Here is a 17,342-nt window from a genome sequence, read left to right as displayed (position 1 = left end):
TCCTTTTTCACCTTTAGGGGGTCTGTTTACTAAGCCGCGTTAGTGGCTGCCCCGGCATTAATGCTGGCAGAGCTCATTCACTTTGAATGGGCTCTATTGGCATTAGTGCCGGGCCAGCAGCTAGCGTAGCTTAGTAAACAGGAGTGCTAGTAAATAAATTTGGGCTTCTGCGATTCCAATTACAAAATTATATATAAAATGCAAAATATGTAAATAAATTATTTCTAAAAAGCAGGGGCGTAGCCAGACACCCAATTTTGGGTGGGCCTGGGCCAATGATGGGTGGGCAGAAGAACTCCGCCCTGTCCCACAAGTGATTTGGTCCCACTCTCTCTCGCCTGCATGCCATATGGTCTCTCAAACATCCCCCCTCCCCCGCATACCTTTTAAATAGCAGATTTTCACCGGCACTAAGCAGCAACTAATACACACTGCTCATGTTGGCCCCACAGCCTTCCCTCTGAGGCAGCATACTGTTCGCACCGGCCCCACAGCCTTCCCTCTGATGTATTCCCGAATATGCGGAAATAGGATGCTGCCTTAGAGGGAAGGCTGTGGGGCCGGTGCGAACAGTATGTATCAGTTGCTTCTCGCTGCAGGCGATGATCTGCTCTTTACAAGGTATGCAGGAGGGACAGTTGTTGGGAGTTTTCAGCTGGTGGGGCTTGGGGATCCCTGCCAGCCATATCATAGGTGTGCTGCTACTGGGTGGGCCTGAGATCAAAGTGGGCGGGCCTGGGCCCACCCAGGCCCACCCTTGGCTACGCCACTGCTAAAAAGTACACATACAAGAGAGAATATTGCCACATTGTTTCTTGATTTTTTTTGTTTACAGGTTTCTGAGTGGTGTCTCCAGGGTTTTTCTACTTGAACTATATATTATTATGTTCTAGCAGTTGTGTTTGACTGGAGGTGTGGCATGCAAGGGAGTACCAGGAGCTCTGCACAGCTGTGCACACAAACATCTTAGGAGGAACCAGGTCCCAAAAGACTGAGTCCCTTAAAGGCATAGAAACTCTTGGGCTGACAGCATTTGAGCCCTCAAGAGCAAAGGCGGACCACGCCCACTTTTTGTATTATTTCAGCTACGCATTGATTCATAGCCCCTATGGCTTACAGACTTAGAAGAAAAATCGGGCCATGTCTATACCTAAATACAAACAGATTAAAGCCAGTTCAGACATTGCTTGCTCTTTTAACTGAAATGTATACCTCAAAACTTAAGATGGCCAATGTCTCCCACTTGGCCCGCTTTTGTTCTTAGAGGCTTATTTGGTCTGTTGGGTTGCTGCTGCTCAGGCTAAGCAGTGCTTGTGAGAAATTGGAGGTACCACTGAGATAGAGGAGGAGGTGTCCCATGTAGTGCAATGGTACATTTTCAGTGAAAGGTCCGCCCCCTACCTCCTACTTCTTGAAGGCAATTTCTGCTTTGCCCTTGTCTTCTTGCTCAGGAGTGTTCAAAAGGTAAATTTCCACTGCACATGCTTCTTAGCTTCAATTTTTTTGTATGTGGCCTCAGAATGACATACGGTAAATCACTTTACTGTGCTTTCCTTTTGGCCTACTACTACTAATCATTTCTATAGTGCTACTAGATGTACACAATGCTGTACACATTATATGCAGGTATATTTTCTGTCCCTAGAGGGCTCACAATCTATGGGGTTTTTGTACCTGGAGCAATGGAGGGTTAAGTGACTTGCCCAAGGTCACAAGGAGCTGCAGTGGGAATCAAACCCAGGTTGCCAGGATCAAAGCCCGCCGAACTAACCTTTAGGCTACTCCTCCACATATTCAGAAATATCCCATTAACAAACCAAAAAGAATGATAGCGCCGGCTCTCTGACATAATTAGAAACAGCAAACAGGTCTTAAGATGGAATTGTGGTAGAATATAGACAATCTCTGCCTGAAATGCATTGGCCTAACAGAATTTTTAAGATGGAGTAAGAGGAAAAGTAAGGTGAGTTTGAGTCCAGAAAAGGAGCTTCCCTCCTAATGTGAACAAACAAATTGACAGCACTGCTCTAAATCCTCATTTCTGCACATTTTCATTCTGGTACTGGGCTAAGTAGCTCTGCGGGGGAGGGCATCCCAGCAGCATTGTCCAGGCAACACAGCTGAAAATCACAACAGCCTGCTGCAATGCTATCGAATAGTACTGTGATGGAGCTTGGGCAAAGACGGATTTATCTGGAGATCAGCAATATTCAGCACTGGTATCTGGATAACTAAAGACCGGTAGATAAAAGCTGTCCTTCATTATCTGGATTCATATCTGTGTAATGCCACTGAATATTGCCGTTATTCAGATATTGGAGGCCGTTAACGCCGTACCCGGATGTCGAGTGCCAGAATGCTGGCCAGCATTGAATATCCAGGCACAACTTTAAAAGAAACGCCCACTGCAGAGTTTAAATATTGCCTCAATTATTTTTATTAGTAGATAAATCTAACAGATTACATTTAACAGGGGGGCATTTTCTCATATTTTCTTTGCAGGATGCTGAACTCTGTGTGTGCGTTACCTGAGGCCAGGGAAAGAAACATGAAGGCATCCGAAACCGACAAAGAGATGGGAGACAAGCATCACGTTTCAAAAGACAGAAGGGTTCAAGCAGTTCGCGGTTTGCTAAAGCAGGCTTTCCCAGGGGAGTTCAACTGTGTCTTCAGCGATATCCGCTTGCTGATTAACGATGACCTCTTCATGCGAAAAGAAGTCATCCAAGCCTGTGCTATTCACAATAAGGACAGCTTCACTCCTGTCGAGGTTGAAAAGTACGACTGTGAAGTGTTGCTCACCCATCATAATGACCTGGGAGATAACCGGTTCTTCGACCCTCAAGTCAAACTGTCTTTCAAGTACGATCACTTGAGCAAAGAGCCTAGCGATTTCCAGCCATACCCCAGGAGGGAGGGCAATGAAAACAGTGGGGACGGGGGCGGTTATGACGAGGCGACTGATGTGGAGGCATGGAGGAGCAATTTCCAAAACGCTCTGAAGGGCTACATGAAGAACCACTACCCCGCAGGAATTTGCAGCATTTTCCAGAAAATTTTGAACGGCAGGCACATTTTTGTAGCGTGCATGGAGTGCCATCTGCACAAACCTTCTGCTTTCTGGAACGGCATTTGGAGGTCAGAGTGGATTTTCCCCCTGATGTTTCCAGTCACCCAGGTCACAGGGAGCATCACCGTGCAAGCGCACTACTTCGAAGAGGGGAATGTCCACTTAACCGTCTGCAAAGGCATTGAACAGACCTTGCGTCTCAAGAATAAGGCTGAGGCTGCAAAGGAGTTTGCGCAGCTGGTGGAAGAAGCAGACAGTCAGCTCCAGAACGCCCTGATGGAAGAGTACGTAAGGATCTCCGACCAGGTACTGAAAACAATCCGTCGGCAGCTTCCCATCACTCACTGCATCCTTGACTGGAACAAAATGCTAGCATCTAAAATCCTGGAAACCGATTTTATATACTGAGAAATAATTCTTAAACTCTGAAGCTAACAAATATCTGAATAAAGTTTAGCCTGTTGTCTTCAATATATATATATATATATAAAAATCAAAGCCTTGCTCGGTTTCTTTCGGTCAGCACTATTGAGGGTTTTCCTGGACACACTGTATTTGGCAGGGTTCCCGTAAATTTCAATGGTGTGTAACATAAAGAGCAATCAGGATATACAAATGAAAGTATTTAATCAAAACAACATATCAATCATAACACCATTCGGTATTGGGGGGGGGGGGGGGAAGAGTGGCCTAGTGGTTAGAGTGGTGGACTGTGGTCCTGGGGAACTGGGTTCAATTCTCACTGCAGGCACAGGCAGCCTCCTGTGACTCCGGGCAAGTCACTTAACCCTCCATTGCCCCATGTAAGCCACATTGAGCCTGCCATGAGTGGGAAAGCGCAGGGTACAAATGTAACAAAAATAAAATAGATACTGTTGGAGATTCTACATGGAAAGATTCTACATGGAATGTTGCTACTATTGGAGATTCTACATGGAATGTTACTATTCCACTAGCAACATTCCATGTAGAAGGCTGCCCAGGCTTCTGTTTCTGTGAGTAGGACGTCAGACTCACAGAAGCAGAAGCCTGCGCGGCCACATTGGTGATCTGCAAGGGCCGACTTCTACATGGAATGTTGCTAGTGGAATAGCAACATTCCATGTAGAATCTCAAATAGTAGCAACAGTGGAGGAGTGGCCTAGTGGTTAGGGTGGTGGACTTTAGTACATAAGTACATAAGTAATGCCACACTGGGAAAAGACCAAGGGTCCATCAAGCCCAGCATCCTGTCCACGACAGCGGCCAATCCAGGCCAAGGGCACCTGGCAAGCTTCCCAAACGTACAAACATTCTATACATGTTATTCCTGGAATTGTGGATTTTTCTGTTTACTAGTGGTTTATGGACTTGTCCTTTAGGAAACCGTCCAACCCCTTTTTAAACTCTGCTAAGCTAACTGCCTTCACCACTTTCTCCGGCAACGAATTCCAGAGTTTAATTACACGTTGGGTGAAGAAGTATTTTCTCCAATTTGTTTTAAATTTACTACACTGTAGTTTCATCGCATGCCCCCTAGTCCTAGTATTTTTGGAAAGCGTGAACAGACGCTTCACATCCACCTGTTCCACACCACTCACTATTTTATATACCTCTATCATGTCTCCCCTCAGCCATCTCTTCTCCAAGCTGAAAAGCCCTAGCCTCCTTACTCTTTCTTCATAGGGAAGTCGTCCCATCCCCGCTATCATTTTAGTCGCCCTTCGCTGCACCTTTTCCAATTCTGCTATATCTTTCTTGAGATGCAGCGACCAGAATTGAACACAATACTCAAGGTGCGGTCACACTATGGAGCGATATAACGGCATTATAACATCCTCACACCTGTTTTCCATACCTTTCCTAATAATACCCAACATTCTATTCGCTTTCTTAGCTGCAGCAGCACACTGAGCAGAAGGTTTCAGTGTATTATCGACGACGACACCCAGATCCCTTTCTTGGTCCGTAACTCCTAATGTGGAACCTTGCATGACGTAGCTATAATTCGGGTTCTTTTTTCCCACATGCATCACCTTGCACTTGCTCACATTAAACGTCATCTGCCATTTAGCCGCCCAGTCTCCCAGTGTCATAAGGTCCTCTTGTAATTTTTCACAGTCCTGTCGCGATTTAACGACTTTGTATAACTTTGTGTCATCAGCAAATTTAATTACCTCGCTAGTTACTTCCATCTCTAAATCATTTATAAATATGTTAAAAAGCAGCGGTCCTAGCACAGACCCCTGAGTAACCCCACTAACTACCCTTCTCCATTGTGAATACTGCCCATTTAACCCCACTCTCTGTTTCCTATCCTTCAACCAGTTTTTAATCCACAATAGGACGTTTCCTCCTATCCCATGACCCTCCAATTTCCTCTGTAGCCTTTCATGAGGTACCTTGTCAAACGCCTTTTGAAAATCCAGATACACAATACCAACCAGTTCCCCTTTGTCCACGTTTGTTTACTCCTTCAAAGAATTGAAGTAAATTGGTCCTGGGGAACTGAGGAACTGGGTTCAATTCCCACTGCAGGCACAGCCAGCTTCTTGTGACTGTGGGCAAGTCGCTTAACCCTCCGTTGCCCCAGGTACAAATAAGTACCTGTATATAATACGTAAGCCGCATTGAGCCTGCTATGAGTGGGAAAGCACGGGGTACAAATGTAAGAAAACAAATCCATCAATAATGTTCACAACAGTGCAGTCACTGTCTACTGTTAGCCTGTAACAATCAGAATCACCAAATATTAAATGTTCGACATGTTTCGGTGTGTTGCCTGCTGAATTTGGTGCAGCAACAATGTGTTGACTACTAATAAAATAGAAATAGCCCATCCAGTTGCACAAGATACATCTGTCTGATATACGGATGACTAATTACTGGTGCTCCTGAAGTATTTCCAGCATGGGAGCAGTTTGATATCGAAATTAACATGGATGCACTGCATGGCAAGACTGCTAGGGATTATCGCAAGACAGTAAGATTTAACGTTCTAGGTCTCCATTCACGGTGCAATCTTTGTATATCTTGCTCCCAACTTGTTCCCGCTGGATGAAAAAAAAAATTTCAGTTTAAAAGTCATGAACTTACGTAGAAGACGACTATTAAAATGGAGGAAGATGTCTAGATTGCCATATCTGAAAACTGTTGAAAGGGGGAAGCCTGTCAACGATGCTTTTGTTTCCCTGTGTCGGAACTCTTAACAAGCTGATTCCTGACGCAGGCATCTAGCTGAAACACGGCCTGTGTCGGGTTCTAGTAAATGTTATTCCTTCACACCAGTTCTTCAGGGTTCCACTGGGCTATTTTGTTGATGTGCTTTGTTCACTGCACATTGGATTCCCTCTCCTTTCTTGCTTTTATTTCCCTGGACACAAAGGACAGACACCGTTGCTGTACACTGATACACCCAGCATCAAAGATTGAGAGAAGGGTGGTTGGGTGAGCAACCAGTTACAATACCTGCAGTTTCGTTTCACTTCATAATTGCGCGCCATTCTTCAATGCTGCCATAACTGGATGATGTGTCCTGAGGACCACTTCCCTAGTGATAGTGGCTCTACTTACATACACTGGATGTCGCGATGGGTAGCAGTGCTCTTTTCTTAATAAATGTAATATGAGATGCATAAGTAGTAATAACTACTACTACTACTACTTATCATTTCTATGGCGCTACTAGACGTACGCAGCGCTGTACACTTGAACATGAAGAGACAGTCCCTGCTCGACAGAGCTTACAATCTAATTAGGACAGACAAACAGGACAAACAAGAGATAAGGGAATATTAAAGTGAGGATGATAAAGTAAGGGTTCTGAACAAGTGAACAAGGGTTAGGAGTTAAAAGCAGCATCAAAAAGGTGGACTTTTAGCTTAGATTTGAAGACGGCCAGAGATGGAGCTTGACGGACCGGCTCAGGAAGTCTATTCCAGGCATAAGGTGCAGCAAGATAAAAAGAACGGAGTCTGGAGTTAGCGGTGGAGGAGAAGGGTGCAGGTAAGAGAGATTTACCCAGTGAACGGAGTTCCCGGGGAGGAATGTAGGGAGAGATGAGAGGGGAGAGGTTCTGAGGAGCTGCAGAGTGAATGCACTTATAGGTCAATAACAATGGTACATAAGTACATAAGTACATAAGTAGTGCCATACTGGGAAAGACCAAAGGTCCATCTAGCCCAGCATCCTGTCACCGACAGTGGCCAATCCAGGTCAAGGGCACCTGGCACGCTCCCCAAACGTAAAAACATTCCAGACAAGTTATACCTAAAAATGCGGAATTTTTCCAAGTCCATTTAATAGCGGTCTATGGACTTGTCCTTTAGGAATCTATCTAACCCCTTTTTAAACTCCGTCAAGCTAACCGCCCGTACCACGTTCTCCGGCAACGAATTCCAGAGTCTAATTACACGTTGGGTGAAGAAAAATTTTCTCCGATTCGTTTTAAATTTACCACACTGTAGCTTCAACTCATGCCCTCTAGTCCTAGTATTTTTGGATAGCGTGAACAGTCGCTTCACATCCACCCGATCCATTCCACTCATTATTTTATACACTTCTATCATATCTCCCCTCAGCCGTCTCTTCTTCAAGCTAAAAAGAACATACAGTAACAAGGTCCCTTGTGGAGCTCTAAGTAAAGCGGGCATGAATTATTCTGCAAGTTTTCAGATTAAGCGTATATTAACTATGTCTAGAATTGGTCTGGATTTCATCAAAGGATGAGTATCTCTGGTTTCCATCCCCTCCCTGCATCCTATAGCTGTAGGAGAATACAGCCACATGATACTCCATGCATCTTATACCAGAAGAACATGCGTTAAGTTTACATTTTCTAAATAGAAGATACTCATAACTACATAACTACATAAGTACATAAGTATTGCCACACTGGGACAGACCAAAGGACCATCAAGCCCAGCATCCTGTTTCCAACAGTGGCCAATCCAGGTCACAAATACCTGGCAGAAACCCAAATAGTAGCAACGTTCCATGTAGAACCCCAAAGAGTAGCAAGATTCTAGAATTCTAAAGAATAACAAGGTTCCATGCAGAATTTCAAAGTGTAGCAACATTCCATGAAGAACCCCAAAAAGTAGCAAGATTCCATTTAGAATCCCAAGTACATAAGTGTTGCCATACTGGGACAGATCAAAGGTCCATCTAGCCCAGCATCCTGTTTCCAACAGTGGCCAATCCAGGTCACAAATATCTGGCAAGATCCTGAAAAAGCTCAATACATTTTATGCTGCATATCACAGAAATAAGCAGTGGATTTTCCCCAAGTCAATTTAATAATGGTCTATGGACTTTTCCTTTAGGAAGCCATCCAAATCTTTCCAAAACCCTGCTAAGCTAACCGCCTTTACCACATTCTCTGGCAACAAATTTCAGAGTTTAAATACATGTTGAGTGAAGAAAACTTTTCTCCAATTTGTATTAAATTTGCTTCTTTGTAGCTTCATCGCATGCCCCCTAGTCCTAGTATTTTTGGACAGCGTAAACAAACGATTCACGTCTACCCTTTCTACTCCACTCATTATTTTATAGACCTCTGAGAAGTTCTGAGAGAAGAGGACGTTTCTCTGGTAAGTGAACGCTATTGTGCTTTGTGCTTTGGGAACTTAAAGATTGGGGTTTAAAGGAGGAATGGTAGGTTAGTGATAGGCAAAATAAAATTATAAAAAAGCAAATTTTATCTACTAAACTCCATAGTCTTTTCCCCTCAGTTTTAAAAACTTTGTACCACAGCATTAACAGATAGACTCTAGCAGGCACTGCAGGACCTAGTTTAGTATTAAGGGGGAATAAAAAGAGAGAGAGAGAGAGAGAGAGAGAGAGAGAGAGAGAGAGAGAGAGAGAGAGAGAGAGAGAGAGAGAAGTAAGCATTATTAACTAGTTGCCACAGTGTACAACCCTTTTCTCTAGAAATAGGCATTTCCCATAGTTTTAAACTGAAACCTTTTCTAGAGGTAGAAACTTAACAGCCAAAACCTCTTATTCTAAAAGGCAGTTATTTTCTGTTCTTTGGCTACTGGAGAGGTAGCACGTCCAGCGACCTCAATTAGGTGCTAACTAAGGTGTGGGGAAGTAGAATATTTGCATAGGTTGCTGAGTTAGCTTCAAAAAGCCTGTTTAAAAAAGGCGATTCAAAACTATATAAAGAGGAAAGGTCCCACCGAACTTTCTTTCTGAGAAGTTCTGAGAGAAGAGGACATTTCTCTGGTAATTTTGCTTTGTGATTTGGGAACTTAAAGATTGGGGTTTAAAGGAGGAATTGTAGGTTAGTGATAGGCAAAATAAAAATATAAAAAAGCAAATTTTATTAACTAATCTCCATAGACTTTTCCACTTAGTTTTAAAAACTTTGTACCACAGCATTAACAGATAGACTCTAGCAGGCACTGCAGGATCTAGTGAGGTGAAGGAAGCTATTAGAGCTAAAAGAAAATCCTTCAGAAAATGGAAGAAGGAACCGACTGAAAATAATAAGAAACAGCATAAAGAATGTCAAGTCAAATTCAAAGCGCTGATAAGGAAGGCTAAGAGGGACTTCGAAAAAAAGATTGCGTTGGAGGCCAAAACACATAGTAATTTTTTTTTTTTAGGTATATTAAAAGCAGGAAGCCAGCAAAAGAATCGGTTGAACTGCTAGATGACCGAGGAGTAAAAGGGGCGATCAGGGAAGACAAAGCTGTAGCGGAGAGATTAAATGAATTCTTTGCTTCGGTCTTCACCAAGGAAGATTTGGGAGAGATACTGGTGCCAGAAATGGTATTCAAAGCTGACGAGTCGGAGAAACTTAATGAATTCTCTGTAAACCTGGAGGATGTAATGGGGCAGTTCTACAAACTGAAGAGTAGCAAATCTCCTGGACCGGATGGTATTCATCCCAGAGTACTGATAGAACTGAAAAATGAACTTGCGGAGCTATTGTTCGTAATATGTAATTTATCCTTGAAATCGAGTGTGGTACCGGAAGATTGGAGGGTGGCCAATGTAACGCCGATTTTTAAAAAAGGTTCCAGAGGAGATCCGGGAAATTGTAGACCGGCGAGTCTGACGTCAGTGCCGGGCAAAATGGTTAGAGACTATTATAAAGAACAAAATTACAGAGCATATTCAAAAGCATGGATTAATGAGACAAAGTCAACATGGATTTAGTGATGGGAAATTTTGCCTCACCAATCTACTACATTTCTTTGAAGGGGTGAACAAACATGTGGATAAAGGTGAGCCGGTTGATATTGTGTATCTGGATTTTCAGAAGGCGTTTGACAAAGTACCTCATGAAAGACTCCAGAGGAAATTGGAGACTCATGGGATAGGAGGTGGTGTTCTATTGTGGATTAAAAACTAGTTAAAAGATAGAAAACAGAGAGTAGGGTTAAATGGTCAGTATTCTCAATGGAGAAGGGTAGTTAGTGGGGTTCCCCAGGGCTCTGTGCTGGGACCGCTGATTTTTAACATATTTGTAAATAACCTAGAGATGGGAGTAACTAGTGAGGTAATTAAATTTGCTGATGACTCAAAGTTATTCAAAGTCGTTAAATCGCGGGAGGATTGTGGAAAAATTACAAAAGGACCTTACGAGACTGGGAGTCTAAGTGGCAGAAGATGTTTAATGTGAGCAAGTGCAAAGTGATGCATTTTGGAAAGAGGAACCCGAATTATAGGTACGTCACGCAAGGTTCCACGTTAGCAGTCACTGACCAAGAAAGGAATCTAGGTGTCATCGTTGATGCTACGCTGAAACCTGTCACGTCCCTTACCTGTGCCGCTCTGCCTGCAGGGATGCCTCGCTCCACGAGCAGGAGAGAGCGGGGTATCGCTGGCTACGGGCGGCATGGTATGGGAGTCTTGGCTTCCTCCTGGACGGCTCCGGTCCGCCGCTATGCAGCAGTAGCGTCTGGAGAGCGCCGACGCTGCCAAAATGGCCGGCGCACTCTAGCTGGAGAGTCTCTTCCGGGTGCGGGACCCAGGAGCATGGGGAACGCCTCTTCTGGGCTCGGATTGGCTGGTCGCGGCTAGGCTCCGCCCGCTCCTTGTGACCAGCCTATCCAGAGCCTCTTGGGCTGGTTGTTGGCCACGCCTTCCGGACAGCTGATGGTGGTTTCCCTGATGGAGGGGGCTACTTAAATCAGACTCTGACAGAACTCTTTGCTTCGGCTTCTGCTAGTGTGGATTCCTGAGTTCAGTGTCTTTGGATTGTGTACCTGCCTTGAACTTCTGTTTGGACCTGGACTTTGCTTTTGCCTGCCGCCTGCCTTGAACTTCTGTTTGGACCTGGACTTTGCTTTTGCCTGCCGCCTGCCTTGAACTTCTGTTTGGACCTGGACTTTGCTTTTGCCTGCCGCCTGCCTTGAACTTCTGTTTGGACCTGGACGTTGCTGTTGCCTGCCGCTTGCCTTGTACCTCTGCTTGGACTTGGACTCTGCTTCCTGCCGCAAGCCTTTGGTTGGTCCTGGGAGTGGCCTTTTGCCATCTGCCTGCTGCACATCCTGCGTCCAGCCCTGTCCTCCTTGGAGGTTCCAGCCCTGATTCTTCAGGTAAGATCAGAACTGTCTGGCTGCCAGACGTTGTTTGGCACAGGGGCTCACAGATCGTGGTATCAGCCTGACAGACCTTCTGCTCAGTGTGCTGCTGCGGCTAAGAAAGCAAATAGAATGTTAGGTATTATAAGAAAGGAATGGAAAACAAAAATGAGGATGTTATAATGCCTTTGTATCGCTCCATGGTGCGACCGCGCCTCAAATATTGTGTTCAATTCTGGTCGCCACATCTCAAAAAAGATATAGTGGAATTAGAAAAGGTGCAGAGAACAGCGACGAAAATGATAAAGGGGATGGGACGACTTCCCTATGAGGAAAGGCTGAAGCGGCTAGGGCTCTTTAGCTTGGAGAAAAGACGGCTAAGGGGAGATATGATAGAGGTCTATAAAATAATGAGTGGAGTTGAACGGGTAGATGTGAAGCGTCTGTTTATTCTTTCCAAAAATACTAGGACTAGGGGGCATGCGATGAAGCTACAATGTAGTAAATTTAGAACAAATCGGAGAAAATATTTCTTCACTCAACGTGTAATTAAACTCTGGAATTCGTTGCCAGAGAATGCAGTAAAAGTGGTTAGCTTAGTGGGGTTTAAAAAAGATTTGGATAGGTTCATAAAGGAAAAGTCCATAGACCATTATTAAAATGGATTTGTAGTAAATCTACTGCTTATTTCTAGAATAAGCAGCATAAAATGTATTGCACTGTTTTGGGATCTTGCCAGGTACTTGTGACCTGGATTGGCCACTGTTGGAAACAGGATGCTGGGATTTTTGGACCTTTGGTCTTTCCCAGTATAGCTTCCTTCAGCTCACTTTTTAACCATGCCGACTGTCGTTTGGTCTTTCATCCTCCTTTTTTAATACACAGAATATATTTGGTCTGGGCTTCCAGGATGGTGTTTTTGAACAGCATCCACGCCTGATGTAAATTTTTGATCCTCGCATGCGGCTCCTCTAAGTTTTTTTTTTTTAACTGTTCATTTTATCATCGTCTCCTTTTTTAAAGTTAAACGCTAACATATTGGATTTCCTGTGTATACTTACTTGAAAGCTAATATCAAATCTGATCACATTATGATCACTGTTATCACGCAGCCCCAGCACCATTACCTCTCGCACCTGGCATTGATTATATCATTCATATTTTTCAGCCATGACAAAATCAGTTTGTATTACGTTACAGACTAAGGCTGGTTGTTACAATCATATGGTTAAAGAACACAAGAACTGGTGTACTGGCTCAGACCAAAGGCTGATCAAGCCAGGGGTGTGCTGGTAAATTTTTAACAACAGGCTCTTTCTCCAGATGTAGCCAGCTCTGCAGTTGGAAGGGCCAGCGGTGGCCGGGGGGGGGGGGGGGAGAGCAGCACTTGCCTCTCTCTCCTCCCTCCCTTCATGCGGGCACGCTAGACATACCTTTGCTGGCAGCCAATAAATGGACTGCCACCACTCCCAACGTCTTGCTCTGAGCAGCATGCTGGAAACAAGGAGCGGGGAGCAGCAGTAGTCTATTTACTTGGCTGGCAGGGCTCAGCATCCCCACCAGCAAAGTAAAAGAGAATTCAATAGGGGGCCCAAGCCCACATTTTGGGAGTCAGTTGTTAAAGTAGCCATGGAGGGCCCTACTTTAACAACCGGCTCCCAAAATTCTTAAAAACTTAACAACCGGCTCTTGCGAGCCTGTGAGAGCCTGCTCCAGCACACCACTGGATCAAGCCCACATCCTTCTCAGATCCTTCAGATTCTAGTGACAATTTAAATGTCCTGAGCTTTATGAACATAACTAGTAAAAAAGACCTGTTTCTGACACAAATGAAACTGGCGCTAGCAAGGTTTTCCTTGGAGTGTGTATGTTTGAGAGAGTGTGTATGTGAGAGAGAGTGACTGTGTGTGTGTGAGAGAGAGAGAGAGAGAGAGAGAGAGAGAGAGAGAGAGAGAGAGAGAGAGTGAATGTGTGTGTGTGTGCTCCTCGGAAGAAAAAAAAAAAAACGCCTGTGTGCTTGGTTTTGAATGTATGGGAATGACGGCTGTGTTGGGGAGTGGAAACAGAGATTAACCAATGGGCTTCCTTGCTCGTGTGTAGTAATCGTCGTGCACCATAGCCGGAGTCGGAGAGGAGAGGGAGGGGTGGAACGGTGAGTGAGCAGGTGCGGGAGGATGGGTGATTGGGACTGTGGGCGGGGGGACGGGGTCCAGCGCCGATTTTGGTTGGTTTTGAGTGCATGGGAATGACGGCTGCAATGGGGAGTGGAAACAGAGATTACCCAATGGCAATCCAATTCGTTGGGTGTCATTGCTCCGCCCTCAACGTCATCACGTTGTGACGCGGGGGCGGGGCAGACACTCATGCGATCTTGCAACTACAAATTTAGAACGTTGGAGGTGCCTTTTATATAGAGAGATTTTGTCATCACCAGAAAGGTTGGACTGTCCCCTTCCACTTCACCACAGCTCCTAGGTTACTCAAACACGTCACCGACCAAGGGGAGAGAAATATACAGTTCGTCCAGAAATAAGTGAGCCACTTAGGAATGTGTCTGTAAAATATCTGTGCTGCAGCTTCAGAATGGGATGTGGGGAACTACATCCACGCAGGACTATCTGATTAGCATAAATACATTTCTGTTCCATCTCCTTCAAAAGAAGAGGATTAATTAAACATGAAGAAATGCATCAAACAGAAGCCTTGCGGGTTAGTTCTTGTCCCAGTCGCAGCTGGTGTTCCTGCACACAGCAGTAACAATTCATTAATCCCCACAGCTCCCGTCCACGTGGATACCAGCCCAATCTGTGCCATATTACTGCGTATGCCATGAGAAAACAGAACAGGAAAAACAGTCTGTTAGGTCAGATGAGAGAAGAGAAGGTCGACGGCTCTTTCAGGACATCTTTCTTTCCCACAAAGCACATTTTAAGCAGCATTTTAACCTAGCCAGATTTAAAAGACAGGGCAGGAAAGAAACTGCTAAAGCCCTGGAAGTCTGCAACTGTTTAGCATGCCAGATTCAACTTGCATTTGTGCCAAATTTAATGGTTGTGCAAAACAGTGACGATCCTAGGTCGGCTGCCACCTGGGGTGGATCACCAATACGCACCCCCCCCCCTGGCACAATGACACCCCCCCCCAGCGCATGAACCCTCCTAAGGTGCATTTTTAGCTGCTGGGAGCAGCCGTGTGGCTCTCGGCTCCGCTGGCTCCCTGCTCCCTCTGCCCCGGAACAGAGGGAGCAAGGAACCCGCAGAGCCGAGAGGTGCAAGGGTGCTCTCTGCACCGCCCCGCCCTTGGTACACCGCTGGTGCGAAATCAAATGCAGCTTTCACCATTCCCCCCCCCCCCCCCATAAAAAACAAAAAGAACCCCACAGGAAAAAACATTTTTATGCCAAGTCTGAAATAATGCGAGTTTACTTCAAAAGCATAAATTTCATCTAGATAACTTGTGAAAACTGTTCCACTAGTTAAAAGATGAACAAATAGCCAAATTCTTTAACACCCTCATTCAATAACACAAATGCCTAAATGTAAGCACCATTTGTGCGTTCAGATTACAGAGTATTAGCAGCAATGCACCAACTTATGCATCCAGCTTTTCTTACGTAAGTACACAATTGTGGAACGCTTTGCCCAAAACCGTGAGCGCTATCCATAAGCATCTTAACTTCAGGAAACTACCGAAAACCAACTTGTTTAAGAAGGCCTACAACCCATGACCCAAATTAACTTTCTACTTCATGCGACACAACAAAATATAGACCGTACTAGACTTCTATCACCACCCCCTCTTTATCTCTTTGTTGCTTTATACCTATGTTTCTTACATATTTACTACTGTACTATGTATTTGTATTATTGAACCGGAGCCTACCTGTACGGTACTGTGTAAGCCACATTGAGCCTGCAACTAAGTGGGAAAATGTGGGATATAAATGTGTTAACTAAAATAAATAAAATAAGCACTTGCCATGCGGCCATTTCAGGGGGGGGGGGAGACCTTACCGCCACCCATTGAGGTGGCAGTAAGGGCTCCTGCGCTAACCTGGCAATGCACAGCACTGCCTGATTACCACTGGGTACATATCGGTGCTACAAAATATATTTTTGTAGCACTGGACAGGGGCGTAGCTGCTATGGGGCCACGGGGGCTTGTGCAGGACGTCAGACTCAGTCAGAAACCAAACGAAGGAAGAAGACTTCGGCTGGCGGGGTTGGGGCCCCCCGCCAGCAAAGGTAGGCGACAGCGACGGCGGGAGGGGGGTCGAGAGGGTCATCGGCGGGGGGGGGGGGGTCAAAGTTGTTGGAGGTGTCGGCAATGGCGGGCGGGTTGGGGGGGGTCGGTGTTGGCAATGGCTGGCGGGCAGGCGGTCGGGGGGCTAAAATGTGCCCCCTCACCTCAGCTCTGGAACCCCCTACTGTTGAAGTCTGGCTACGCCCCTGGCACTGGATAAGATGGCACGCTGGGGGTGGGAATTTGCACTGGGTTGCTTGCAGTAGCCCAGTGGTACTTCCTTTTTAGCAAGCCGTAAGCCCACATAGGCTTTTTAAAAGGGGCCCTTAACCAGCTAAGGTAACCGCATAAATAGTAGCGCATAAAAGTCAGTCCACACAATAGAGCATTTAAGCAGCTCTGCTTTAGCCAGCTCTGCAAACCTGGTAATTCAATGGCATAATTCCAGCAGCAGTGAACAAAATTCCGAGTACTGCCAGCTGACTATCGATCCCTTTAGCATGCAAATGCAAGGGGTGTTCTGTGGATGAGGCATGGGTGGGGAATACCGTTCCCTCTATGCCGAGCGGGAGTCCTCCAACCGCATTGCTGCCACTGGAGGGTGCTGTTTCAATATTGTGTTTTCAATGGCTAGAGATAGGCAGGTTCCCTCGAGCCCTGCATAACGTGCCTGACCTTCACTATTAAAAATGTGATAGTGAAACAGCTCCCTCTGCTGGCAGCTCCCGCTCAGCTTAGAGGGAACAGCGGTGGGGAATGAGCATCTTTCAAAATTACGTGCGTATGTTACAGAATAATGACATTTACATGCTAAAGTGCCACATTTCGGCACACATTTTTATGGCGTAAGTGGGAACACCTAAATGTTGTCGCAAAAGTGCGGAATTACACTAATAGTCTACAGTGAAATCTGGGAGCCCAGATCTTGTTACACAATTTCCCCTGGATTCTATATAGTGTGATTTGAGTTGCGTGCGCGAATCAAGTCACATTCTGATTAGCGCACACAACTTAATGATCTTAACAAGCCCTTCAGTACCAATAATTGCCACTTAACAAGCAATTATTGACACTAATTGGAATTAATTAGAATTTATGTGCACAGCTGTCTAAGCGTATTCTGTAAAGGAATGTGCGCAAATTGTAAGGTGCATATTTGAAAAAAGGGGCATAACCATGGGTGTGGAATGGGTGGGTCATGGGCATTTCTAAAAAACTACACACATTGTTATAGAATACATCCGGTCTGTGCCTAACTTAGGCGTAGGCATTTACACCAAGTTTTACTTGGATGGACATTAGGCATATTCTATAAACCGAGCCTAATGTTAGATGTAGTTTATAGAATACGCCCAGGTATATCTTTTTCGGTGCCAATTTTAGGTGTTATATATAGAATCTAGTACCTTTGTGCTTAACACCTAGCCTTTTGAGGGCTAACTTTTGTTGTACTGTATAGAATTGCTCCCTACATAAGAACATACGTATATAAGTATTGTTATACTGGGACCGAC

At 45.1% G+C, this 17,342-nt stretch overlaps 1 pseudogene; it reads left to right on the top strand.

Moving 5' to 3' along the window:
* The first annotated feature begins 2,548 nt into the window (after positions 1–2,548).
* Positions 2,549–3,478, top strand: LOC115462681 (annotated as a pseudogene).
* The last annotated feature ends 13,864 nt before the right edge of the window (positions 3,479–17,342 follow it).

Source organism: Microcaecilia unicolor, chromosome 1 (genome assembly GCF_901765095.1).
Source record: "Microcaecilia unicolor chromosome 1, aMicUni1.1, whole genome shotgun sequence".
In the NCBI taxonomy this organism is placed as follows: Eukaryota; Metazoa; Chordata; class Amphibia; order Gymnophiona; family Siphonopidae; genus Microcaecilia; species Microcaecilia unicolor.
This window is presented reverse-complemented; position numbering and strand designations above follow the sequence as displayed.